We start from the raw sequence: 27106 nt of genomic DNA on the forward strand, positions 1-27106 counted from the left end.
TTCTATATATCTCAGGGAACTACTGAATCATTCATTGTTCACTCTTAAGACTCCAGTCCCACCCTGCCTTCACCCCACCAGCATCTACCAAAGATAGTCAAAATTCAAAGAAAACATGTTCAGAGTAGTCAGATCACCAATTTGGGACAGGCCTTTCTGTGCCTGAAAATTATTGACTTGGTAATGCTTGCATCCTGAATGCTAAAAATATGTTGGAAAAACATGTAAAGAGAAGACGAGGGCTATGCAAAGGAACAAAGTCTTTAGCTTTCATTAGATTCTGAAACAAGGTCTCTGACATCAAAGAACATTTGAGTGTCTTCTCTATTCATAAATAAAGCAATTAAGTTTTCTAACATCACATGGAAATAAAGCTTCCAATCTGGGTGAAACCCATGTCTCCTCACTCATATTCCAATTTTGTTTTGTTATACAAGATGGTTAATATTTTAGTAGTTTTCCATAAATTTTTAGTGATAGATAACTTTTTTCACTTAAAAATCACAAACAAGTGACAATTTCCATGTCATTATCAGGGCTAGGCATCTAATAATGTAGGAACCTTATAAGATCAGACAAGAATGGATTAAAATATTTATATTTATGGTCTCAAAATCAAATCTCGTTTCATCCTTTAACCTAGATTATGTCACTCTATAGTCCCTTGATGTTTATAAAGAGTGTCTGTGAGTAAGTGAGTGAGTGAGTGAGTGAGTGTGTGTGTGTGTGTGTGTGTGTGTAGGGATAAAGAACCATGCATAACAAGTCTGTTAAAATTAGTATTCTACTAGTTATTATTGATGATTTGTCTTAAAATTTCTATTTCACATTACAAAAGACTAGTAGTTTAATATAGCGTGTTAAGCCATCAAATACATCTTATGCAATCTACAGGAATTATTTTTCCCAAAAGCCTTAGTTTTCATTGAGTCTTATAACCAAATAGGGAGTACAGTTAGATAGAATACTTGTATGTTTACACCATATTGATTCAACATTCCATCACTATGGGGAAAATATAAATGTATAAAATACATTCCCAATATAACAAATAATCTGAAAATATCTTATGGTTTATAAATAATCACATGGGAGCATAGTTCAAATGAATAAATTTCTTTTTTTATCTTTTAACTTGTTTATGTGGTTCCCTCTAACTGGAATCATCTTCTTTGCCTTTCCCTTTCATAAATTTCCAATCAAATTCTAAGACTCACTTACCATGTCATTTCCCCCAGGAAGGATTTTATTGATTGTTTTACACAAAATCAATCCTTCCCTTAGTTCTTGTGAACACCAGGTAACAGCATTTCAAAACATACAGAAGCCACTAGAAGGATATGTGTAGGAGGAAATTCTGCATCCTACTTATCTTTCTGCATATTTCACCTAACAAACCCCTAGACACTCAGTCAATGTTAAAGGAATATTTGTTGAATAAATAAAGGGAAGGAAAGCAAAAGAATTCTTTCCTTTTAAATCATGAATTATGTATCACACCATGCTGGGCATCAAGGGGACACAGATCTTGCCCTCATAGTTGGCAGGCTGTCCTCAGGATTCTTATTCAGGGGCCCCTGGTTATGCCTTTCTGTGCTTTAAGAACCTAGAGATGGTCATTCTAAGGGAAGTAAGCCAGAAAGAGAAAGAAAAATGTCATATGATATCACTTACATGTGGAATGTTAAAAAAAAAAAGAAAAGACACAAATGAACTAATCTACAAAACAGAAACAGACTCATAGACATAGAGAACAAACTTATGCTTACCAGGGGTTAAAGGGGGGTGGCAAGGGATAAATTGGGAATTTGAGAACTGTACCTCTTGGGGAGTGATGGAAGCATTAGCTCTCTTGATTGTGGTGGTTTCATGAGTGTATGCATCTATCAAAATACATCAAATTGTAAAAAATAATAATAATAATAAAAATGAAAAAAGAAAGCACAAAAGAAAAGAATCCCTGTCTTCAAAGTTGGAGAATAGTTGAAAATATTGTTTATGGAGTTTCCTTTTAGGTCAAACACCATAAATAATACTTCCTTAATCCCGTAAGTGGTAGTGAAGTACTGTCTACATATGCTGACTTCTCTTTTTTGTATCCTACTCTCTCTCTCTAATCATCAGTAATATGACCCAATAAGACTATGACGTTCTCCATCTGCATCCTCCCTTCCTACTCTCTCTTTCAACAGCCACCTTAATCAATAATCTTTCTGATAATGGGAGTTACGGTTGCCAAGTACAAATGATATTTTTCACTCCATCTTCTTCAATATCTCTATTGCTCATCACCCTGCATACCTCTGCTATGTTAACTTTGTAAGTCATTACACAGCTTTTTTTTTTTTTGTATTTATTTAGCTAAACTTTTCTGACACCTTGTTACAGGTTACATACATTGTTGTCATTTAATCTAACAAATTTTTATTAAGGAAATTTGCTTTTATTCTAAAAATGGTCTCTATATTGCTTTTATTCTAAAAATGGTCTCTATATTTTATTCTAAAAATGGTCTCTATATTCAAGAGAGGAAATTGAGGCTTAGAGAAGTTAAAGAATTTTCACAGAGTCAAACAGCCGGTGTCCAGAGTGACCAGAGGAACTGAAATTCCACCCTAAATCTGCTATCTGATCCCAACCACTCTATTGATATACTTAACAACTGGATTATATACCCACAGACCATTCTTCATCTTCTCTCTGCCTGGGGTCATCCTCTTTTGCGAATTTCAATTTGTTGTGTCCTCAAGTGTGTTATAGTAGTAATACTTTATATACTCTCCCCACATTTTTTGGTCACATTGTCTTTCACATACTGAATGACTGATAAAATTTGAGGACACCCATCTAGCTCACCCCGCTTTCTCTGAGAACTCTGCAATCACCTGAGGCATCTGCTGAAGCGAAGGATGTGGCTTCCATCTAAATACAAATAGCTCTGCCTTTTAGCCACAGGTGGTTTGGTAAAGGATAAACAGCTGACACAGTCCTTGCAAATGAGACATCATCCAAGAATTTGTTTCTGTGACATAGGCAATTTGGACATAAGAGTCAGACAGAACCATGAGCCCATGCTACATCAAGAGACAGAGAGTCAGCTCGGTTCCTGAATTACCAGTCCTTAGATTGGGTCATTTAATAGGGCTGGGGGATATACATTCTTTGGCTACAAAGAGGTAAACCTATGAAATCCCTTTTTATGTTTCAGCTGGCTTTTGTCTTTTGCAGGTAACAATCACTATGGAGAGAGAATTTAGCTGTAAGCGTCAAACACTTGGAAGTGAGACTACACAGAGCAGAGTGAGGTTTCCCCAGTCCTAGGGCATGAATCTATCACTAACAAGTAACAAAGTACAAATCAACTAATTAACCTGTCCCCTGAGATTTTTAGGGGCACAGACCTTGTGTCACATGAAGTTGATACTTTAGAGGAGGCAAATGCAATTGTAGCTTAATCCATAAGAAAAGAAGTAAAATCTATTCTAAGGTTTGGAAGTTTAAAACAGAAATGAGAATGTGGAGTTCATACCCTACTGGAGAAAAATAAAAAATATTTTGGCTTCAAGTGATGCTTTGCCAGAAATCAATCAATTCCCACTCTGAATCACTGGGTGTCTTATTGTTTGATCTGTATTTATAAGGTCTACTGATTGCCAAGGAGGGTCATCCTGAAAAATTAAATACGGACATATGAGAGGACCTTAGCAACTGCACAAAGACAGCTACCTGGATTTTTCTAATGCGCAAACTGTGTGGAAGCTTCCTGTAGGTATATCCCTTTGTAAAGCCTAATTAGTGTTGCTAGGTGACAGGGGACACGGGGAGATAAGCTAAAACATACTATGGAAGAAAAGTCCCCGCAGCCCCACTCCCACAGAACACTGTAAGCCACCGATGCCCTCAGGCAAGAAGTGGCCTGGGGGAGGCCAGTGGTTGCTGAGCAATTAAGCTTTCCATTTTGGTCATCCTAGAACGGTTACCGGCAAAGCAGCCAAGCTGGAGAGTGACTCATGGGCAGATCTGACCAGGAAAACAAAACAAAACACAATTGGAATTGATAATAGAGTTCATGGAATGTCCAAGAAGGAAAAATTTAGCTGAAACAAAACATAAACACATACTTAGGTTTAGCAGACACACACCTGTGCTTATTTTTAACCAAATGAAGCAGAGCATCTCAGTCCCTTAGGTAACAAAAAGTTCTGAAGACAATTATAATTAAGTGAGCACTCATAGCTACACAGCCCCTCTCCTGGGCTCCCTTCCCTGAGATCAGGTCAGCCCTCCTTATAAACAACTCACTAAGCAGTCAGATTTGTTAAACTAGAACATTCTTCCTTGCAGGTTTCAGACAGTTCTCTGATCTGATGTTTGGGCAAGCTGCTGTTCCAGAGATCTCTTCCTGGCCCTACCAAGTTTTAGTTCTATGACTTTGAAAAGTCACCTTGCCTTTCTGTCACTATCTTCCTCAGCTTAACAGTTAGGATACAAATATGATCTCCCACATAAGATATCTGAATAATTAAATGAGTTAACGCATATATAGTTCTTTGAAGACTCATAGCTACATTACAAGCACATGGAATAAAGTTAGCTCTTATGGACTCTGTTAATGAAGAAACGAAGCATGAAGGTGTGAAATAACAGACACACACCGTTAAACCACTAGTAAATGATAAGGTTGGAAATTAAAAGCAGGCAATCTGATTCCAGAAATTCTTCCCTTAACTTTTCATAACCATATAATCATATTGTGTTCTCTTGTCCAAAATGGTTTATCCGTAGCTTTGGGGTGATAATTCTTTCCTCATTTAGCTCAGAGTTTGCAGGATAATGAGAAAAAGCACCTGATCTGTTGTTGAGGGCCACAGGAGGGAAAACAGTTAGAGATAATATTATTTTGCAACTGGGAAGCAACACATGATGTGGCCATACATGACCTTCCACTGGGGACAGAGTGAGGACATTTTAGTTGATATTGTAACTGCTGGATCATGTCAGGCGAAGGTCAATTTAAAGTTAGTCATGGGAAAAATATTTTCTAGACAAAAAGTAGAATATGGTAAAAAAAAAAAATTCCAAGTGTCTTCATTACTTTTCTTCCACTCCATTTATTTCTTTACAAAAAAGGAGGGTGGAGGGTGTATAGACCAGTCATAGTCATTTCTCTTCACACAAATGAGAGAAAGATGACACACAAAGGCATAAAAATAAAAGTATTCCAATAAAGAAATGAAGACCAGGGTCACTCTTTTGTTGCCCTAAAGAGTAAAATAATCATATTCAAAATTTCCAGTTCCAAAGCTGACTATAGTTTTTGTTCTTGGGATCCTTCTGTATTCACTTCATATTGTCCAATACATTCCATGTGTATTTTATTTAACCTAGCTCTTTGCCCACCATCCACTCCCCTCATGACTATCTTAGAAAAATGTCGAGCTCACCTGAAGCAGCAAAGGTATTAGCCTCCTTCCCTTCTTTTCTCCTCCCCTCACCTCTGCATCACACAGGCACCTTCAACTCAACATAATCAAAGCTGAATCTGCAGCAACTTAGCTACCAGTTCAAAGACTAGCTCCTGGAGTTAGACCACCTCGGCTGCATGCTGGCTGTACTGCTGTGTGACTTTGGTGTTTCTTAAACTGTCCGTGCCTCAGTCTCACAGCTGTAAGACAGAGATTCCAGGAGTACCGATTTCAGATGCTTTGTGTGAGGTTTAAATGAGATAATACATAGAACAGTCACTGATACTTGGTAAGAGCAAAATAAATGTCAGCCATTAGTTATCATCTATCTCCCTCTTGCATTCTTTCTATATATTATGCATCCGGCTATTCAAACTAGAAATCTAAAAATGACCATTTGTACAGCCTCTACCTCACGCCTTGCATGCAAACAATCAGGTTCTGCAATATTTAGTACCCCAAATGCTCTCAAACCTTCTCCTTGTCTCTATTTCTTTCATACTTCTTTAGTGCATATTCGTTTTACCTGGATGTAATTTCCCTGTACATATTTTTCAGCAATACTACTTATATGGCATATATTTAGGTACTTTCTTCTTTTTAAAAAGTATTTACTAGTTCATCAGTGTACCATCAAAACTTCCTGTTTTTGAGATTTACAGGAAACTTGCAATTTTTTTAAAATACAGAGGTTACTTGAGAATCCTTGTATATCATCTCCATTCATTTGTGTTTAAAATCTGTAGAATAGTCTTAGATACAAAGTTAAAAGTATTGTACAATTAACTTCTGTTAAGTGATATGAAATCACTCTCCTAAAGGATTCACCATTTTATATTCTCATCAACCCAGGAGGAGAATACAAGTGTAACGACAATGCTCACTGCACACTGTAAGGTGTCAACAATATTTCACTGAACTAATTTTCACTGTCTTGCTTAAAATGTAACTGAAAATTTTATATGCTTTTTTTTTTTTTATGAAATGACCATTTTTCTACTTAGTGCTATTTTTCTTTTCAATTTGCATAATGACTTATATTTGCATACTTTGTGATATATATATATTGCAAGGCTTTTATCCTATTGTCTTCTTTATCTGTGTTACTTTTTATGATGTGAGGTTTTTTTTTTTTCCATTTTTTGCTTGGCTTTCAGAAGTTGTTGCATTTCTATTTCCATTCTATCTGCATTGCCTTGATTTTAAATGAATTGCTTTTTTCTTGTATTATCACTTCTTAAAATTTTCGTATAGGAAGGTATTCTTCACTGCAAGATATTTTTAAATCATATACACAAGCAAACATGCAAATACACATATCACTAGTGTGTGTGTATGAAATAAAATATGTAAACACATACCCTTTTAGTTATTTAACTCACTGGAAATTTATTTTGTATGTTGTGAGATTTTATATACATGATTCTATTTCTATTTCCTCTTTCTGGTTTACTAATCTCTTCATGAATATCTCAGTTTTAATTATTATAATTTTAAGGTACATTTGATGTATGAAAGAATAAGCTGTTCTGTTTCAAAATTTTACTGGCTACCATTAAAGGTTTTCTAAATATCTTATTTTAAAATTTTCCCTTTGAAATTTTTGTTAAAAGTACATGTAATTTATCGCTCAATTTAGGAAGAAATGACATGTTTAAATTATTAAAGCTTCTGTCAGGAACATGGCATCTCTCTTAGCAATTAGAGAGTTAGATTAGATAAATATATAAATACAGCCTCCATTGTAAGAGTTTTGTAGATTTTATTTAAATTTAATTTAAAATAAATTTATTAAAATTGTACATTGCTATGGACTGACTTGTGCCCCTCTCCAAATTCATATGTTGAAATTCTAACCCCCTGATATGACTATATTTGAAAACAGAGCCTGTAAGAAGGTAATTAAGTTTAAATGAGGTCATAAGGGAGAGGCCCTGATCCAATAGCATTAGTGCCCATAAGAAGAGATGCATGAAAGTTTGAGCTGCCCCTGCCAACCTCATTTTCTCTCCTTCTCTCCCCCACCTCCCCCACGTACACATACACAGGAGAGATCATGGGAGTGCAGAGGGAGAAGGCAGTTGGCTGCAAGCCAAGAGAAGAGGATTCAGACTGAAACCTACTTTGCTTGACCCTGATCTGGACTTCCTAACCTCCCAAATTAAGAAAGAAAAAAAAAAGTTTGTTGTTTAAGCCACTTAATCTGTGGTGTTTTGTGTGGCAGCCCTAATGACGAACATTCATTCACAATCCTGGCCCCCACCTCATTCAGCAGCCTTTCATTTGTTCCCTGCCCCATTCTTTTCACTCCAGTAACCTGAAGGTCTCAGAGTTCTCTGTCCTCACTGCCTTTCAGTGGTGTCTTTTAAGTCTAGAATTCTTCTAACTCCTCCTTTGTTGGCATTTCATCCCAAAGGTCTCCTAGAGTGTTTTTTAATTATCCTACGAAACATATTGTATTCTTCCTCATTACTTTACCACAATATACTATAATGGTATCTTTAAATATCAATTCCAAATTGTGAGTTTCATGAGTTTCTTGAAAGGTTGGTCTGTGCTTTATTCCTCTTTACATTAGTTTTCTATAAAGCAATTGCTTATATGAAAGTGGCTGAATTAATTAATTAATACATTAAGGAATACATTACCTCTACCAAAGGTAACATAGCTGACTAAGTTGTAGAATATTTAAAGCAATGTCTGAAGAATTTTGAAGACCTGTCCCATATAACATCCTGCTTGTTGATACTTACCTATCTCCTCCTCATTGGATTTTAGGAAAACCATTTAGAAACACTTCTGCACATCCAGTGACATCAGTTATACGAGACAGAGAGTTAGAGTTAAGGCATTAATCCAAATGATCAGGAAATGATGCCATAATGATTTCTATAGTGCTGACATTAAAAACAGCGAACTGTTTATTGAAGAATAACATATAAAAGGTACATTCATCATAAGGTTTAGTTTCATGAAATATCACAAAGTGATTTGCCCATGTAATTAATATCTAAATCAAGAAATAGAAGCCCACTTGCCCTGCCTCCAATCCTAATCTCTCCTTTTCCCAAAGTTACCTACTGTCCTGATCACTGAAAACTTAGAATGGTTTTGCTTTTGAACTAAATGGAATGATATATAATATATGCTATGTGTTTTCTTTTCTGGGCTTCTCTTCTATTGCCCAGCATTGCTTTGGTAGGTCACATCCTTTTTTTTTTTCTGTCAAGCTATGGGTGATTTACTGACATCCAGGGCATTATTCCATTTTATGAACCTGGCGTTATTAATTTATTCATTTGCTTAATAATAGACATTTGGGTTGTTTCCAGTTTGAGGCCACAATGATTAACGCTGCTACCGACATTACTGTATGTGTATATGAATGTACGTGTGAATAGGTGTGCAACATACCTGCATTTATGTTGAGTGTATGTATGTAACCTGAAAAGGAACATTTCTAAGTATACCTCAAAAATGTGCATGTTCAGCTTTACTAGATAATGCCAAACAGTTTTTCAAAGTAATCATTCTACTTTGTGCTCCCACCAGCTGTATCTGGCACTTCCAGTTGTCCCACATCCTCATCAGCATTTGGCATTGCCTGTCTCTCTAACTTTGGCTCTTTCAGCACCACTCCGCCGCTGATGGCTCCTCTGGTATCGGTCTGCACCAGTGAAAAGAATTTCAATTGCCTCATGTGACTAAGACCATAATGGATAAAGGAGAACTAATTCATTTTGTTTCTTATGCCTGAATGTCTGTTTGTCTCACTATTTGTTCTATATATCAAAGCAAGAAATCTTTCCAAATCTTCAGAAATCACAATGTAAAGGAAATAAAGGAAACATTATATATTTGATACCACTTAGCACAGCTGTTGTTGTACTTTGAATACAAGAACTGATTTTGACAGAACAAATTTTTACTCTTAGTTCTGAGAAGAATTATTTTTTCATGGGATGAATTATAGATTTAGAGTTTCTGACTTACCTGCTCTTGAAATATTTTTAGCATTATATTTATATTCCCAGCTTTCCTCACTCTCTCTTGCAGAATAGCTGTAGTGCTTGTTCAAGAAGCACACCCTCACACCAACACTTTAACTGGTTTAACCAAATATTATAGGCTTATTTTTACGGACGCATGAATTATTTCATATCAGTAAACATTCACTGCATTTACAAAACTCTTCCACTTAACAAAAACAAAATTGAGTAATAAATATTAATTAAAAATCAAAGCTGCTTCTTTTTCATATGAACGTCTATTATATGTTAGATGAAAATTTGATGCTCTGAACAACAAAAATACTATATCACATATAAGATCTCTGTCTTTGTTTTCTGTACACAGATTAAACCTGTGTGCATGATAAGCTAATTGCAGTGTTAAGTACAATATAATTTTAATGTGTATTTTCCAACATAACCAAGCAATTCTCCAATTCTCAGTGGATACTGACTCACCGTGTCCTACAAAGTTAACTCAATTCTGACACTATCTGTCTGGAGACAGCAGCAGATAGCATCAGTTAAGTGCTCAGTTTCACAAGACTGCCCCTACTCCAGATGCCAGTCACAAGTCCCGTGTGTCTGACGACTGACTATGAATTTAGATCCTCACATCCTCACATCCCCTTGCTCAGTTTCCATTAATTTGTTGCAGCAGTTCACAGAGCTCAGAGAAACATTTCCTCATGTTTACCAGTTCATTATGAAGTATATGATAAAGGAGACAAGTGAAGGGCCAGAGGAGGTACACGGAGAAAGGTCCGGAAGGTCCCAAGTGTAGAAGCCTTTGTACCCGAGGAGGCGGGGTGCACCACCCTCCCAGCATGTGTATGCGTTCACCAACCTGGAAGCTTGTCAACTACTACTGTTCAAGAGTTTTTATAGAGCTTAATCTACAGCCCTGCCCCCTTTCCCAGAAATCCCTGCCTGGGGCTGGCAGTTTCAACTTTTAATTACTTGATATTTCTGGTGACCAGCCCCAATTCTGAGCTACCTAGGAGCCCAGTTTTAAGTCCCCTTATTAGCAAAAATTCAGAGTTGCTGAAAAAGGGGCTCCTTAGGAGTAACAAAAGACACTCCCATCACTCAGGAAATTCCAAGGGTTTTAGGAGTTTACACCAGGGCCCTGGGACAAAGGCCAAAAGTTTTTCTATTATTATATCACATAAAGTATTCTTCTTTTAATATTGCCCTCAGTATCTCATGTCATCCGCCGGTCATGGTCTTAATTTCATAAAAATAAAAACTAAAATTCTGAAGCGACTTCATATTTTCCTAGCAAAATGTTTTCTATTTCCTAATTTGTTAAATTCACATTTAGACCCAATGCTCACTAACCGCCTGAATTTCTTCAAAGATTCTTTAATTTGCTTTGATATTCTGCAAATAGCGTTTAACTTTCTATTCTCCTCCAGTAGGGATCTTTCCCAAATAGTTACCTTATATGTGATGTATCCAGACCTCAATAATCTTTCTTAAAGTCAGCCTCTCTAAGCAGAGTTAGTGGCCTGCTCTGTCTAATCAGGGCACCTAGTATTTGTAAACTGCAAAAGAGGTATAGCATATATCCCAAAGAAGTGTGTGAAAGTACATCTGCTAAGTTTAAAAAAACAGTTTAAGATTATAAATTCATGTACTTAGCAACTAGGTGACAAACCGTATCACATATCTTAGAAACATACTGCTTTTCATATTGGCACCACCTTTCCTCTCCCCATAGAAATAACCATTCCCTATTTTTATTACTTATTGTCCTACTTTTCTTTAAAATTTTTGTCACTTACATATTTTTACCACACATTGTGTGTGTGTGTATATAGAATCATACAAATGGGCAATGCAAGAAGAGTGGTTGGAAGCTGGAAAGAAGAAAATCCATATAACACAGTGGTAAAATATTTGATGAAAATGATTCAAAAGACAGATGATACACACATGAATATCTAGCATTAGCAAGAGGGCTTGGAAAGCAGAATTTTAGTGGTATGGTATGCATTGATTTCATTGGCAACACTTGACAACATTTTACCAGAAAGGAATGAGCGAGGAAAGGAACTGGCTGGTGTGAATGATGAAATGAAAGGGAATAAAGAAGGTCCAGTGATTCAAAGATGTGTATGTTTGGAATAAGCAACTAAGAAGAGATACAAGTCAGAAAGCCTTTGAACTATAAATGCCATTAGAACTAAGCTTTGAAATAAAGATCATATCTAGTGCATATCTTTCACAACTTTGTTCAAAACTCTGAGTGGAATCACATGGTGCCTAATAAATCCTTTCATTTGGAAGAAAAAAAAATCCTCAAAGAAAAATGAACTTAGAGTGAGCCTCCCCTCCTTGTAAATATATCTTGGTGTGTGTGTGTATGTGTGTGTGTGTGTATATAAAATATATCTATATGTACATATATATGTATATATATATATGTATCTTGGTAAATATATGCTAATTTCTGTTTTTTTTCAATCTCATGAATTTAAAAATAGATGTCATTATAATTTTGATTTGTATTCTCTTGACTGAGGTTGATCATCCTTTTATATAAGCCATTTATTCTTCATTTTTGTGAAATTTCTATTAATTTCTTTTAACTATTTTTTGTATTCTATTTCTTAATGATTTTGAGTAATTTTGTTTATATTCAGGTTACTGTCCTTTGTTAGGTCATATGAGTTACAAACATCTTCTATCGTGTGGTTTATCTTGCATCAATAATTATAATGTCTAATTATTAATTTAGAACAAAAGCTCTAAAGTTTTACATTGTTTCCCCCCTAAGGAATTATCAATTGTCCCACCACAGTTTATTGGAAAGCCCATCATTTCCCCAGTGATAGATGACAGCCAGTATGATTTTGAAGTAATGTTTGCATATTGGCTGTAGTAGTACCTCCCATTTCACAAGCTTTCCTGCATTGTGACCTTGCCACTCCCACAGAAAGAAGGAGTCTAGTTTCCCTCCCCTTGTATCTTAGCTAGTCCTGTGAGCTATTCTAATGACAAAATGAGGTGGGATGTCACACTGTTTAATTCTGAAATTGGGCATTAAGTGAGTGCAGATTCCATCTTCATTTGGGAATACCCCTTCTTGGAACCCAGCCTCCCCAGCATACTGCAAGGAAACCCAAGGACTATGCTGAAAGGCTAAAATGAAGGCAAACCATCCTCTCTACTGACTGCTGCAGGTGAAATGCTAGCCATTGTACAGTACCAACTTCAAGCCACTGAGTGAGGATATTTTGGATTTTCCAGCCATTCCTGTACCTCCATCCATACTTTGTGAACCAGAAGAATGAGATCAACTTGCTGATTCATGAGCAAATAAGGTCAATGTTTGTTTAAATCACTGAATATTGGAGTAGATTTTAATGCGGTAATAAACGCTAAAAACAGACTCAAAGCAAATTTAAATACATTTGTCAGTTTCCCTCTGCTTCTTAGTAGTATACTGCTATTCAAATTTCCAACCTGTCTCAGTACTATATTTTAATTTCTTTACCTTCACTAATATTGATAAATTTTAGACACCCTTCCACTTCTTCTTCCGGAATAGATATTTTTGAAATTTTCTCCTTGATATCAATCAAGTCAGATTATCAAGTCATTCAAAACAACTGAAATTCCTATAGGGACTGAATGTTAATGCTATATCTATAGATAAATTTGAAGATTGAGATCTATGACTTTGATCTATCTCCATTTAGTCAAGATTTTATTTATATTTAAGTAGAATTTTATAATTACTTCATGAATTTTTTTTCTAGCTTTTATTTAAATTTATTCCTAGACATTTATACTATTGTGTGTCTTCTGTGTTTATTTTCTAACTGTTGTTGAAGTGCAGAAATGCAATTTGTTTGTTTTTTTATATACACATTCTGAATTTATACTTACCACTCTCTAAATAGCCTAATATTTTATTTCTAGATTCTTCGGCACTTTATATTAAAATTGCATTATTAAAATCATTTGTTTTCCTTGTCTTAATGAAACAAATAGGTCCATCTCTGCACTGATTCTGGATTTGAGGTAAAACCACATTATATTAGTAAATATTTAATAAAAGTAAATAAATGTGTTCTAATCAATTAAACAAAATTAAATAAGAATGTCTTCCTTTCAAGATAGTAGATCCAGATACATAAACTTCTGAATTGAATGTAATTATTAAAATTAGAATAAAACTTTAGAAATACAAATACATACATTAATGGTAAAATAATATAGGATGGAGTATCTCCTCCAATTCCAGAAAGTTTGACGAGCTACTAAAAAGTGTAAGTTGGCTAGTGTTACATAATAAAGAGACGAGCCCAAGAATAGAAAGCCACACCACTGAATATGCAAAAACAGTAGTTTCTCTGAGTTACAGAAGAGAAAGGTGTACTACATGACGTTAATTGTAGTGATTAACTGGAGAGCTATTTTAATTAATTATTACATTAATTATAGAGTTACTTTAATATTATTGAGATGAACTAAGCCAGTCTGCCCTTACCTTACCCCTCCACAAAAGGAAAGTTATTAAGGAAGGAGTATCTCTCCCTAAGTATTTTTTCCCAGGACAAGATTAGAAAACTTATCTTCATAAAAATTAATTACCTTGATATGGGTTCAGGATCCTAGTATATGAGAAAATTGCAAAAACTGTTGTAATATAATATTACTGTTATAATTTTAATCCTCCACAACAAGTGCGGAGCAGGAGCACACACAAACACACACACACACACACACACACCCCCCAAATCCGATAAAGGCAACACTTTCTCAAAAAGAAATATTTGTTTACATGGAGAAAAGTCATAATTACTTGATACAGATTTCTGGAGTCTCCCAAGTCAAGAAGTTTGCTCTTTATCCACAAATCCATAGTGATTCCCAAGCCAGCTATGCACAAGAATCATCAGGATAACCATAAAATACGCCAGTACCTAGACCTACTGCTAGGGATTCTGAATCAAATGGTCTGAAATAGGCCTGGGAATCAATCTTTTGAAACAGATTCGCAGATGATTTCAAGGTACAGCCAAAACTGAGAATCCCCGCAAAGTAACTACTCAGAAGACTTCCCTTTTTCTGTGAACTTCGTTTCATATTTGCTGGCACAGTTGTGCTGCCCAAAGACAAACCACAGATCATTTTATTTGGTTCACTGACCATGCTTCTGAAGCTCAAAAAATAAATCTGAGGCCACTTAGATTTGGCAAATGCCTTCCTCTTTTTATTACCGCACTGCGGTGGCCTTTCTCAGTGGTAATGAACAGCACCATGCAGCTCTCAGAAAACTGAGTTCATAAGATTGTGTGAAATACAATATTCCTGCTGAGTTTAAGGGCCCCAAGATTTACCTAAAGGACTGAATCAGAAAAAGTCTCAGAGGGGAGCCTGTTTTTAGCACCTTGGAAAATTATAAAATGTAGGCATTATTGACTTATGTCTCTTCATCCATCAACCTCAAAACGTTTATCATGAAGCTGCATCACATCTTCTCCTAAATCTTATCAGTGGGGGATGGTGGACTTGAACAGATCAGAGACTTGGAAGCAGCTGGGGTCTGATTTTAAACCTGCAATTAAGGTAAATTCTGGCCAACACATTCAACTCTTTTAATCAGAGCCTGATATTTTATAAATTCCATTCATTTGTATCTCTCTGCATCCAGCCTTCTACTTCAGAGAATAAATTTTAGGCCAAGTAATTTCAAAATGAACATCTTAAAGCTACTATCTAAATTAATTAAATGAATTCTTTATTCACTAATATAAAGGACAAACAATGTCAGAAAACACTCACCAATAAGAATAGCCAAAAAGAGAAGGACCAAGATAAATCCTAAAGAAAACTAAAAATTTAAGGGAAAAAAAAGGCCATTAAAAAATTGCAATTAAAGTAAAAATTCCATATTTCACTTACTTTCCTAGAGAAATACCTGCAGATAGAGTCAGATAAAAGCTTTCATCTAACTTTGCTTATAAATATAACTATATAAAAACAACCTAAATGACCATCAAATTTGAAAGGATTAGATAAATTATAATACAGAAAACTACAAAATACTATGCAGCAATTAAAAAGACTGAAAGATACACACATAATGGTATGAAAAATAGTTAAAATAGTTTGAATGTGGGAAAAAATTCCTAAGCAAAACATACAAAAGAAGTGTATTTATACAAAACAAAACAAAATATACAATGATCTCCACAAAAGTTAGACTACCTTTCTGTAAGTTTAGATGTCATTTAGTAAAATATCAGTCAAGATACATGTAATTGAATTACTCTAAATAGGTTTCTGAAAATTAATTGCTGTTTATACTTTTTTTGTTCTGTTTTGTTTTGTTTTTATTGACGTACAGTTGATTTACAATGTTGTGTTAGTTTCAGTTGTACAGCAAAGTGATTCAATTTTATATACATATAAATTCAGTTTCTTTTCCTTGATAAGTTATTACAAGATACAGAATATAGTTCCCCGTCCTTGTTGTTTATCTATTTTTATATAGTAATATGTATACATTAATCCTAGACTCTTAATTTATCCCTCCCTCCTATACCCTTTGGTAACCATAAGTTTGTTTTCTATATAGAAAATACTATATAATTTTAATAATTATAAATTAAATAGCAAATTACAAATATGAAACACTAGTTCTAGAAGTCCTTGAATAGGTATTGGTCTATTTTTTAATATAAAATTAATATCTCCCAGTATATATATTACCAACTTTCACACATACACCCACAACACTAGCTTATGTTCAATCTTATCAAAATGTTCTATTTAGTTTCTGCAGTGCACATCTGTCCCCTCTCTTGTATCATGAACACATTGAGAGTATGTCTATATTCCTCTTGGGGACTGGCCCAGTGAAGTGCATATTGTTCAATAAATACTTCCTGAATGATTGTATGAAAGTGTTCAATAAGCAAATTTGTGCCTGTGTATGTGTGTGTGACCTGCATTGCTTAAATTCTGTACAAGACATTCTGTAATCTTCAAATGTTAATTATGGGCATCCTTACCAGTAAGATACATAGAAAAAATGATGTTTTTTACATCTCTATCTCAATCTAATTCTATTGATACATATTTCCAAGTACATTAACACACTAAAATTAATAAAACTATTATAAGCCCACAGCTGATATATTATTTTACAGAAACACTATGTATGGGAATAGAGTTTAAATGTCATTTCAATAGGGTTTCTAGCTGTTATCACTTTCAAGTTAAATAAGCTTCATTTCCTTTTACAATGCCTTTATTTATTTTAAATACAAAATTAATTAACTTAGGCCTCAAAGAATCTTTTTTTTACTATTTAATTTTATTTATGTTTTAATTTCAGCTTTATTGAGAGACAACTGACAAAATTATGATATATAAGTGAAGCTCCTTATTGACTTCTTTTTAATTTTTCTTCAATAATATCTAGCAAGGCTTTGTTATCTTTTTTTTAAATTTTCATTGTGTTTAATCTGTTATATTTGAGTGGGTGGTGTAAATCCTAACATTAAGGTGCAATATCATGTGCTGATTTGACATCTTATAAAACCAGGAGAAGCTGGAATGGCCTAATCACAATTCCTCTCGCTGCTCTGCTCCCCAAGAGGAGGTCCCTGAGCCAAACTTGGCTTCTTGTCGAGGGAACCAGGCCAGTCCTGCTTATACCTGAGTAGCATGTTGCAGTTCCCTGCCAGCCAGTGGAATGATTCAAACAAGTCAATCAGGGGCCACTTCTTCCTCCTCTTACTACAGTGACTGCCTCCCAGAGCCCCTGGATGTTCACTCTGGTCCCAGGTGCAGCTGTCACGTATTCCTGAATGGAGTGCTCTGTCCTCCTCTCCCAGTGTGTGAGTATTCGTAACTGAAAGACTTCTGTCAGCCTCATCTGTCCAGTATGAAGTGTCATGTGCCAGCCATGCTATAACCATACAACCCCACAGTAAGAAGCCCTTCCTCACCAGTGGGGTGAATAGGAGGTGCTAAAAACAGAGTTTCCTTTTTAAAGGCAGGTCTTAGCTAAATAAACTTTGTCATTATCTTTAGCATCCTGCAAGTAAACCAGTTGTGGTGAGTATTTTAAAATAATCTAATTAGTGTTCTATTTATGGTTACCAAGGGGGAAAGCAGTGATGGGGTGAGGGGTGGGGTAGAGAGATAAAATGGGAGTTCAGGACTTGCAAATACTAACTACTATATATAAAATAGATAAACAACCAAGTTCTACTGTATAGCACAGGGAACTATATTCAGTATCTTATAATAGCCTATAATGAAAAAGAATATGAAAAAAGTATATATATGTGTGACTGAATCACTATGCCGTACACTAGAAATTAACACAATATTGTAAACTGACTATACTTCAATAAAATAAATAAAAAATTTAAGTAGTATCTGCAAAATTAGGATGTCACTTCTAAAAAAGAAAAAAAGTACTCAATGTAAAGAAGTAGACTCCCAGAAATTAGCAACTGGAAAAAAAATACAATAAAATACTGAATAGTTGAATAGCAACTGCTGAGGATCTGAAAGATGGTATTTGGAAAATTTCAGAGGACATATATGAAAAAACAATGAGAGAAAAGGAACTAGAAGGGGTCAAACCCAACAGGGTCCATGTGCTCAGTAAGTTTTTAAAAGACAAAAGAAAGGAATGAAAATAAGAAGTAAATAAAAGAGCTAGTTTTCAAGAAGAAAACAAAGTAGGAGCCTATCAGAGAAGTGTTTAAAAAACAAATGTACTACAGCTATTCTATGAAACAGTATATATAAGTTAGAACTGTAGCTGACTATTTGAAGATTTGAAGTTGTTTCATGGTTATTAAGAGAGGACAAGATTCAGAATACTCTAAATAAAATGATCTTAGATTTGTAATAAAACTGTGAGAAAAATCTCTGTGAATGAATATTAATGTTGTGTACATTTGCAGGTGGTAAGATCAACCTGGAGAAAAATATGGTGACCTGCACACCGGGTTTGGTTAACAGAAGGGTGAGGAGGGAGGGTTTGCAAGCTCAATTGATGACCTATATCAAGCAGATAATGAAAGAGGGAATCAAACTGAGCAGAAGATAAAAATAAAACATTTTGTGTGTATGTCACTGTTTCTTTATCCATTCATCCATAGGTGAACATTTAGGTTGCTTCCACATCTTGGCTATTGTGAATAAGGCTGCTATGAACATGACAGTGCAAATATCTCTTCAATATTTGATTTTAATTCTTCCAGAAAAACACCCAGAAGTGGGGATGCTGAGTCATATGGCATATGGCAGCTCTATCTTTAATTTTTTGAAGAAGTTCCGTACAGCAGCTGTACCACTTTACAATATGCTAAATGAAATAAGCCACAAATATGCTAAGTGAGATAAGGACAAATATTCAATGATTTTACTTAGATGAGGTATTCAAGAGTAGTCAACTCATAAAAACTGAAGGTAGACCTGTGGTTGTCAGGGGCTGGGAAAAAGGGAAATGAGGAGTTGCTATTCAATGGATATCAAGTTTCAGGTACGCAAGATGAAAAATTTCTAGAGGTTTGCACACATTGTGTTTATAGTTAAAAACACTGTCCTCTACAAAGAATATTTTGTTAAGAGGGCGGATCTTATGTTTTTTAAATAAATAAATAAATAGAGAGAGAGAGAGAGAGAGAGAGAGTGATGTTGACTCTCAACAGGTGAGCACTTAACTGTGTCTAAAAGCATTCACACACACATTTGAAAAATCTGGGATGATCACACAAAACCATTCAGGCAATTCAACCAGCATGACCAGTTTGAGACCCCTTATGGATACATTTTTAAAAAGATTTCCCATCATCAGTGATTTTGTTTCTGTAATAGCTACTGTTACTAGGAAACATGAGGAAATCTGATAACCTTTGGTCTGCAAATTGCCTGCCGGCTTGTTCTCAAAATGTGGCTTCTGTTTTATGATGTTATGTTCTAAGTTCCTTTTATATAGACCTCCTCATTTAGGTTAGTTTTCAAGTTCTCCCAAGATCTAAACTTTTTTGTTTGTTTGTTTTCTGAAAATCAAACTCCTTATCTAAGGAGGGCTGTGAATAAAACAGAAATGTAGTTTTTTTTTCTTGTTTTGTCCTTATTTTATTTGGATGTCAGAGTTTGTTCGATTGATAAAATGAATTGGATCCTATTCCCTCTATTTCTGTTTTCTGGAAGATTTTAATTATTTGTCCTTAACGCAAGGTATTTATAATAGTCTCATAATCCTTTTTAGTGCCTGTAGTTGTATGACATTTGTTGAAGCCCAGGGGAGGCTACTCCAAAATATGCCTCAATGACATATTGATTATTTTGAGGTAAAGTTTCTTACAAAATGATCAGTGCAAGAGAAAAAAATGATCAGTGCAAGAGAAACACTGACCCTCCTCTCTATCTCCGTGAAAGCAGGAAATAAACCTCTCATGTAAGGTGTACTCCCTGCACCTAGAGGCGGAAAGACACCTTCTTCACTGAAGACAGGAAATTTGGGCAGGAAGCCTCTATAAACAAACCTGTTAACTTCTTGACTTTGCTACCCCAAACCCAAAATCTGTTTACATTCTTCACTAATTAAGCACCCAAAGCGTAAGTTTCTTTGTCTTATCAATTCCTCACAAATGTATTGTTTCTTTGTCTGAAGAATATAAAAGGTGACAGCTTTGGCCACTTCTTAGGTTCCATTTTTATGAGGCCGCCATGCACAAAACTGAACTTGGTTTTCTTGCTGTTGTGGTTGATCTGTCTTGTGTGAATTTCATCTTAAGTCCAACCTTAAGAACTCAAGATGGGTAAAGGGGGACATCTCCTCCTCAATACATTCGTCGTTCTTGTCATTGGCTATTTGTGCCCTCTGTTTTGTTTCCTTGGTTCTCTTACCAGTGTTGTGCTTCCTTTGCTAACCTTTTCAAAGAAAACAGTTTCCGGTGTTTGGGTCTTTTACATCGAAGCTTAGTTCTGTTTTCTTTAGGTTTTGTATTTTTTTTCCCCATCAATTTCCATTCTTCTCTATAACTTACTTACTTCTAATTGAGTAACTTCTGTTCTGTAGCTAATTTCTCACATTGGAGACTCACTTCATCAATTTTGACACTGTCTTCTTTTCTAAGTATACATAAAACACTAAGTATCTCTCAGTTACCAGTGAGTAGTATCCTGCAAAAGTTATACAGGCTTTCCATTATCATTTGTTTTAATATTTTGTAGTGTACACCATGATTTCTTCTATGACATATTTATTTAGGAATATGTACTTATATTATCAAATATGTTTTTCCAGTATATTTTGTAACTGATTTCTAATGTAATTGCATTGTAAGCAGAAAACTAAGTAACACAAATTCATAAACTTTTTGAGGTTACATTTCTGGTCAGGCTTGAAGTTAGTTTACATTAGTAATCCACGTGTTTTTTGAAAAGCATGTATGCTCTAGCTGTAGAATGCAAAGTTCATTACATGATGTTTGTTAATTACACAGTTAACATACACTGTTATCTTTTATCATTTTAATCTGATTTATCAATTTTAAAAACATTAAAATTTCAAACAAGAAAATAACAGAAATTAACAAAATTCTCATTCTACTTTGGTCAAAATCTGTTATTCATGTTTTGAAGATTGCTTTGAGGTATATGTTTAAGAATCACTTTACATGTTTTGGTTCCTCTGGAATGACCCAATTTATCTCTAATAATGCTTTTGTCATTAAGGTATATTTTGACTGCTATAGATATAAAAATACTGGTTCTGTTCAGAAAAATGTTTGACTTTAACAGGAAAAGTTTTGTTTTAATGTGAAAAAGTAATATATGTTTATTGTGATTATTGATATATTTGCATTTTTCTTTTATGCTAATATTTGCCATATATTTATTCCTCTTTTTCTTTCTGTATCCTTTTCTTTTGGCTTAATTGTTTTGTCTTGTTTTTATTCCCTCATTCAATTTTCTCACTCTACTGTTTGGAAATTATTCTATGATATTTGTTTTAAAAATACCCCATCTACATTATAATGGATAGTTACTGTCTACAAAGTCCAAAATTAATCAAGGTATTAATTCATCAGAACATTATCCATCTTAGAATTTTTTAACTCTGATTAAACCATTTATAAGGCATAAAATAAAAAATTTAATGTCTTAGTTTCAGTCTTATTTTCTATGTCAAATCAACATTACAATTAATCTTATATTAAATGTTTATTAATACTTATATATAAATATTTCCGATTTTTTCTCATTTATCATGCAGTTCAGATTTTGTCATGGATTTTTTTTTGTTTGATTGCTTTTTCTTGTAAGTAAAATATATTCTTTGTAATTTCCTTGGCGTAGGACCCTTTGTGGTAACATCTCTGTGCTTATATATAGAGAGAAATGTTTTTGTTTCAGCTTGTTTCTTAAAAGAGAGCAGGTTGAAAGTTTCCCTCAATACATTAATAATGTCTTTCTACTATTTCCTTGCTGTTGATAGGTTAGCAAGCAGTCTAATTTGCATTGATTAGTAAGTGATCTATCCTTCTCTTTGACTTTTTTAAAGATCTTGTCTTTTATTCTGGTGTTCTATTGAATTACTATTTTGTGTGTAGGTGGGTTTCTTTTAATTTGTCTTATGATTCACCAGACTTCCTGAATCTGAGGTTGCTGTCTTTCAAATATTCTGGACAATTATCACCTACTCGTCAGATATTCCTGTGCCACATTTTCTCTGTGATTATTTAATGCTTACTAATAAGTGTCCACTCTCTATCTCCAACCTTCTTCATATCTATTCACTTTAAAAAGTTACCTATGTGCATTAACTTTTGATGAATATATTTAACAATCACTTTTGTCTCTTCTGTTTAACACATCCTTTTCTTAGTTTTGGATACCTATGGCACTAACATGCGTTAAGTATCATCCTTGTGGATCTGTGCCTGTTAATTTTCATGTTTTTGTTTTGGGTTATTTAGCCTGAACTTGGCTGGTCAGCTGCACTCAGGTTTTGGTTAGTTTCAGGTCTCCTTCACCTGTCTTTATTTACCCTGGAGTTCAGAAAGAAGTGACAACTATTTAGGACGTGCTTCCCTTGTGTGAAGCCAGATTTTGCACACGTCTTTAAAGCTTCTTTTGCATCACATCTGCTAACATTCATTAGCCAAGACGAGTCACGGAGACAAGTCAACATTAATGAGGCAAGAAAGACAGGGTTAATAAATGGAAATGATAATCCAATTCATAACACTGTTCAATCCTTCCACTGAACTTCTATTTTATTGTTTACATTTTTCACTGCTAGATACTCTGTTTGGTTCTTTTTCGTATCAGCTTATCCTTCTACATCGTTTCTTATTCCCCACAAATATTTTCAACTTTTTCTTTAATTTACTCAAAGCTGTTAAACAAATTAATGCTTTTATTTTGCATGTCATAATTCCCATATCTGAACTCTATGAATGTCTTCCTGTTTTCTCTTGTTTCTGATGATTCTCAGTTATAATTATTTTCTTTGTGCTGATGTTTTTCAAAAATACTATTTTTCTGTGAATAATTTCTTCTCCTTGGAATTTTATCTCCATTTAAGGCTGGGATTGAATTTAATTTTCTCTAGAGAACTTTTCATTTGATACTGCCTCTTGTCTGGAGGCTCTACAGGTTTTTCTCAGGAGGATTTCCACAAAATTAGTGTGAATTCGGACTGCAAACCCATGGTAGCACTCATTTATGATTCTAACTTCTCTGAGTAGATATTTTCTCTCCATCCTGTCTTTAGTAACCTCAAGGCAGACAAATCTTACCATCTCCTTTTGCACGGTGGGGAGAATTTCTTGTTTACTTCTACACACAGTATGTAGTCCTTGGTGGCCCCAGCTTTATGCAAAAGTAGCCTGTTAAATCTCTCATATCCTTCAGTCCTTAACTTTATCTCCTGTCTTACAATCTGTGCCATCATCAAATGGTAGTTCCTGGTCCAGGGGTCAGTTGGAAAACAGGCTGCAAGTCTGCTATGCTGTGATACCGCTATGGTTCCTGCTTTCAGTTTAGTTTTGGTCCCTCTAATTCTCCACACTTAGGATTTATGTCAAGCTGGTGAAATATTGTGTGTGTTTACACAGTTATATATGTGTATCTTACAGATAGATAGATAGATATCTATATACATCTATATCTATCTATCTACCTATCTATCTATCTATATGGCAATTTAGTGGTTTCAATTGAGAGAATTGTATATTATCCACAGTAGAGGTAAAGTCACTCTTCTATGGTCTAGCCTGGGCACAGATTTCTCAAATGTTAAACTTGCTTCTTCTCACAAAGATGTGCTAACTTACTACCATTAGGAACTGTGCACATGGGGCTGGCTTCACTTAGGAAAGCCACGTCACAGGTTTTAACTTGAGAGTTCTGCCTTTGCCCATTTTGTCTGGGAATCGACTCAGTTTTATAATTGTCATATGATGATATAATGACCTTAGTATTCTTACCCACTCTCCAGGCCTTCAGTAAGAGCTCAGACTATTTTCTGCCTTTCTATTGGCACATCAGCTCAGCCATCTCTGTGCATGGAGCTCAGAGCAGCAGGAAGGCTGCCTAGTTTCCTCTGTCTTTTTTGTTAAGGCAAAGTGTGGGGAAAATATAATGTAAAAAATCTTTCTCTAACTCCAGAAATTGTCTAACAAAGGTAGTTTAAGAATAAAATACTTTTATTATTGAACAAGCACTAAACTAGACTGTGCTGCACATCAAAGGCAATCTGGTAAGATATTGTAAAGGCAGAAATAAAGTTTACCTTCTTATATGGACAAGTAGATACAACCCACTACATACATCTTCCTAACACAAACAGTAATTTGCTCTCAAGTTAGAGGGCTTGACAACAGCACATTTCATCCACAACACAAGCACAATTCAACTTAGATTCATCTGGCAATTGAAACCTAGGGCAGAATGATTCAATAACCATACACTTACATGTAAATTCCATGATGAGCCACTTCCAACTGGCATATAAAAACTAGAATGGATGCAGGGAGGGTCAGATGTCATTGTCTGAAACTGAATCACATTTTTACTAAATATAGCACACTGGTTCCTTTTAACATCAAATCACTGCTACTCCCAAAAGAATTCCTCTCAATTTTTAGAGATTTTCCAAATTTCCTTTTTTTGTATTTTAGTGAAATAATATTTCACTGTTTTATTTGCAGTGTTCACCTAATTAATATATAAATTAAAAATAAAACTATAGAAAACTTAGAAATTATACATTGTATACACATAAATAAATAAGATTATATCATATAATATGGTTTAAGTTATTTTTTCCATCAGCACAGTCTTGTGTTAATTAAAAATGAATCACTATGCTGTACACAAGAAATTAACACAACATTGTAAATGAACTATAATTCAATAAAAATAAATAAATGAATAAAATTTTTTTAAATGCACATCAGTTTTTAGTTAATGAAAAAATATCATGTTTGAAAGTAACAAGATTAAGTCATCTAACCCTCACATGGCATGCTATGTTCATATGTATATAAAGACATGTGTATATAAATATTTAAAATTTTGCAACTTAAACAGCACCTGTATAGCTGTATATTTTTGAGCTCTTTCAATTTTTTTGTTATAATCTAACCTCTTTCTCCATCTGTATTTGCCCTTTCTCACCTCCTTTCTATAAACAGTGTTACTAGCTCAATATATTTCCTTCCAAATACATCTTCAGAGTTATAAAATTATTTAAGTTTTGGACTTTGCTTATTTGTTTGTGATTTACCTTAAGATATAATACTATATATACAACTCACTGCAACTTACTCTTGTTATTTAAATCATCAAGGAAGCCTCTTCCAGTCAGTAAATTCAGGAGAAACTCACTATTTTTAAAAAGGCATGTTATTCCATGTGTTGGGCTGCACCCCACAGGCCTACAAGCCGTGTACTCATCCAGCTTCAAGACCAAAGAAAGAGTCCAGAGTCAGTGACAGAGACATCAATGGTTTAATGGAGGGAGAGAACTAACTGGTCTGAAGTAAGGTCCTCGAGTGACACCCCACTGTGTGTAGTGGACTGAGAGCAGGATGTGGCGGTGGTCTTTGCTCCTGGGGGCAGAGGGAGATTAGCAATTATAGGGGGAATTGATGTCAGGTTGGCTCATTTGTTACCAGGGAAACCAGGAGAGGGGCACACCCCTCACTGCCCCTTTGAAAAGAACACTCACTAGCTGGGGCCTGGAGCAAGTATGTAGGAAGATCAGTCATGTGAGTAGGTGTAGCTGAAGCAGGTACTGGTTGGATGAGCAGGGGATGTACAGGGAGCAAGAGAGAAGCCACCTTGAGTGCCCTGCCCATACAACATGACCTGACCGTACACCATGATATAATATAGTGCAATTTTTTTAGTCCTGTGAATGTGATGCACATTCACTTTAAAATGTTTTCTGACTCTATGGATCATATTGCAATACACAACTTGTACATACAGAGTTGTACAGTTATGCCAGCACTTCCAAAGGATTGAACCCTAGACCTATGATTTTCTTCACCAAAGTTGGGCAGGAAAGTGAAGAGGAATTGATATATTTTTCATTTTAAAGGATACTAGGACACTGCTAAATCAAATGTAAAGACTGATATGGCCACTGTTGTAGTTAGATTGGTCTGCTCTGATAAATTACCGTAAACTGAGTGGTTTAAAGAGCAAAAATATATGTCCCAGTTCTTGAGGCTGGGAAGTCCAAGATAGAGATGCTGGCAGATCTGCTGTCTGGTGAGAGCCTGCTCCCTAGTTAGCAGATGGCTGCCTTCTTGTATCCTCACAAGGCAGAGAGTAGATTGAGGGGAACTGAGCTCTCTTCTTAGAACGACCCTAATCCCACCATGAGGGATCCACACTTATGATCGAATGAAGTTTCAAAAGACTCACTTCCTAATACCATCACACCAGGGATTAGGGTTTTCAACACATGAATTTGGGAGCATGCAAACATTCAGTCCATTACAGCCACCAGTGTTTATGAGAGAATAAACACTGTTAATGCTGAAGTTTTAACTGTGTGTTGTCAAGCATTTCTTTTTTCCCCAGCCCTTTTACAAAATACCACTGTCCCCAGAAGACAATAGGTGCAGGGCCTTACCTGAAGCCGTGAGAGGTTGACTGCACGGCCTGTTATGAAGGGGAGAGCTGCAGGGAAATCAGCACCTTCAGGAACAACCCCCCACCCCACACACACTTCTCTGGGGGATGGAGAGAATCAAGCTTCTCCTGCCTTAATGGGGACCTCAGTGCTGCAGTCTTTATACTAAGGGCTGGAGGCAGAGGGGAAAGAGACACAGAGAGAAACAGAGAAAGGCTCTTCAAAGTATGTGCATTTCCATCTGTACTTCCACTCAATGAACAGACACTTGTGAGATCTCTTGAGATAGAAAACAGGACTGTCTTTCCCCTCAGTTTTCACTTTCGTTTCACCAATCTGAATATGGTCATATTGTGTAAAGATATTTTATTATGATTTTGTATGAAACTAGACTCCAAAATTCCAAATACTTCACTTGATATTCAGCTGAGGGAGTACTGATCTCTCCCTGCGCTCAAGAAAAAAATGGGCTGGGCTGGACT

The sequence above is a fragment of the Camelus dromedarius genome, chromosome 3 (genome assembly GCF_036321535.1).
Source record: "Camelus dromedarius isolate mCamDro1 chromosome 3, mCamDro1.pat, whole genome shotgun sequence".
Classification (NCBI taxonomy): Eukaryota; Metazoa; Chordata; class Mammalia; order Artiodactyla; family Camelidae; genus Camelus; species Camelus dromedarius.